The following is a 3023-nucleotide window of genomic DNA, read 5'->3' on the forward strand; positions in this document are numbered from 1 at the left end:
GTTTTGCATATAGGGTTATCGTTAGCATCTTTCTAAATTCCATATATATGTGTTAGTATACTGTATTGGTCTTTATCTTTCTGGCTTACTTCACTCTGTATAATGGGCTCCAGTTTCATCCATCTCATTAGAACTGATTCAAATGAATTCTTTTTAACGGCTGAGTAATATTCCATGGTGTATATGTACCACAGCTTTCTTATCCATTTGTCTGCTGATGGGCATCTAGGTTGCTTCCATGTCCCGGCTATTATAAACAGTGCTGCGATGAACATTGGGGTGCACGTGTCTCTTTCAGATCTGGTTTCCTCAGTGTGTATGCCCAGAAGTGGGATTGCTGGGTCATATGGCAGTTCTATTTCCAGTTTTTTAAGAAATCTCCACACTGTTCTCCATAGCGGCTGTACTAGTTTGCATTCCCACCAACAGTGTAAGAGGGTTCCCTTTTCTCCACACCCTCTCCAGCATTTATTGCTTGTAAAAAATATGGAAAGCCTCACGAATTTGCGTGCCATCCTTGCACAGGGGCCATGCTAATCTTCTCTGTATCGTTCCAATTTTAGTATATGTGCTGCCGAAGCGAGCACTCCTATATGCTTTTGAGTTTTCTTCACTCCTTACTGGTTATGCCCCATGACTCTAATCTTCTCTTACCGTTCAACTTTCCTTCTTAAAATCACTGTGTGATTTCTGTCTCCCCGTTGGACACGGACTGATACAGCTGACTAGCAGAGCTCGAGGGGTGAGACAATGCCTGGATGCTGCAGGGATTTTTAGTTCTGTAGGACGTGTGTAGATAGGCTTTGAGAACTGGGGGACCGGGGGCGGGGGAAGAATGTTTTGTTATTGGATATATTTTGAAATGGAAGAATGATTCGAGGGAAGATGAATTCTTAGGTGGGAACATTGATCCTCTGCAGTGTGATTTTCCCGCCTCACTTAGAGAAAAAGCCAAAGTCTTCACCGTGGCCGACAAGGCCTGCCGTGGCCCGATCGCACTCTTCGTCTGACCTCACCTCCAAGCCCTCTCGCAGGGCTCACTCCAGTGGCTCTGCTACGCTGGTTTCTTTGTGGTCCTTGAATGACCCCGGTGTTACCTGCCTCAGGGTCTTGGACCTGCTGCTCCTTCCGGGGGTACTTTCCTCCAGATACCTGCTCACTTAATTCATCGCTCCCTGCCAGACTTCTCTCCAATGTCACCTCAGTGAAGCCTTTCTTTTTAAAAATATATATTAATGGTTGTTCTGAATCTTGTTGGAAGCAGGCTTTCTCTAGTTGTGGCAAGTGGGGGCTACTCTCCAGCTGCGGTATGCAGGCTTTTCATTTTGGTGAAAATTTCTCTTGTTGCACAGACCCTAAGTTTACGAATCAGTAGTTTCAGCCCATTGGGCTTAGTCGCTCTGCAGCATGTGAGATCTTCCTTGACCAGGGATCAAACCCATGTCCCCTTCATTGGCAGGTGGATTCTTATCCACCATACCACCAGCGAAGTCCACGCCTTTCCTTAGAGGAAAAAAAAATCTTTTGGCTACACTCTGAGCCATGTGGAACCTTAGTTTCCTGACCGGGGATAGAACCTGTGCCCCTGCATAGGAGGTGGGATCTTAACTACTAGACTCTCAGGGAAGTCCCAGTGGGGCCTTTCATGATCACGCTCTTTAAACTTGAAACTCAGCCTGGCACTCCCTATCCCCTGTCAACATTTCCTTATTTATTCCTCACACGTCAACTTCTAAGGTGCTACAAAATTTACTTATTTATTTTGTTTATTGTTTCTCTCTTTCTCACAACAGTCAGGCTAGGATTAAAATATTTTTTCAGTCCTGTATCCTCAATACCTAGAATTGTGCCTAAATATTTGTGGATAAATGAATGGATGAATTCCTTAGATAATTAGGTCAAATATAATAGAAACTTAACATACTTTATCTGTAATTTTTACAGATATTTGTGTGTGTGTGTGTGTGTGTGTCTGTTCAATTATATAACCAGGATTAAAGAGATGACAGACTTAGTATTATGGACAGCCTCTTTTTCTTGAATATGAGGAACTACTGTGATTGACTTTCTTTTAAGTTATATTTTAAAATTAATGATCTAACAAAACTGCAAGGTACTGGCACAAAAGCAGACATATGGATCAGTGGAACAGAAGAGAGCCCAGAAATAAACTCATACATCTACAATCAATTAGTCTTCGACAAAGGAGGCAAGAATATACAAGACAGTCTCTTCCTAGCAAATGGTGTGGGAAAAGCTGGACAGCGGCATGTAAATCGATGAAGTTAGAATACACCCTCCCACCATACACAAAAATGAACTCAAAATGGCTTCAGGACTTAAATATAAGACAGGACACAAGACAGGACATCATAAAACTCCTAGAAGTGATCATAGGTAAAACATTCTCTGATAAATCATACCAATGTTTCCTTAGGTCAGCCTCCAAGGCAATAGAAATAAAAAGAAAAATAAACAAATGGGACCTAATCAAACTTACCAAGCTTTTGCACAGCGAAGGAAACCATAAACAAAATGAAAACAATCTACAGAATGAAAGAGAACATTTGCAAACGATATAATGGACAAGGGCTTAAATTCCAAAATATAGAAACAATTCAAACAGCTCAACAACAAATAATCCAATTGAAAAATGGGCAGAAAATCTAAATAGACATTTCTCCAAAGAAGAAATACAAATGGTAAATAGGCACGTGAAAAGATGTGAATGCTACTAATTATTAGAGAAATGCAAATCAAAACTACAGTGAGGTACCACCTCACACCAGTCAGAATGACCATCATTAAAAACTCTACAAATAAATACTGGAGGGGGTGTGGAGAAAAGGGAACTCTCCTACACTGTTGGTTGGAATGTAAGTTGATAACAGCTGTTATGAAAAACATTATGGAGGTTCCTCAGAAAACTAAAAGTAGAATTACCATATAACCCAGCAATTCCACTCCTGGGCATATATCCAGATAAAACTTTAATTGTAAAAAACACATGTGAAAAAAAAAGA

General features: G+C 40.9%; 1 non-coding gene across 1 annotated transcript; it reads right to left on the bottom strand.

Annotated features, from left to right (window-relative positions):
- Window positions 1-480: 480 nt before the first annotated feature.
- LOC122427903 lies at window positions 481-587 on the bottom strand. Its single transcript, XR_006265594.1, has one exon. It is a non-coding gene; the product is annotated as a U6 spliceosomal RNA (small nuclear RNA).
- Between the last annotated feature and the right edge of the window lie 2436 nt (window positions 588-3023).

The sequence above is a fragment of the Cervus canadensis genome, chromosome 25 (genome assembly GCF_019320065.1).
Source record: "Cervus canadensis isolate Bull #8, Minnesota chromosome 25, ASM1932006v1, whole genome shotgun sequence".
Taxonomy (NCBI): domain Eukaryota; kingdom Metazoa; phylum Chordata; class Mammalia; order Artiodactyla; family Cervidae; genus Cervus; species Cervus canadensis.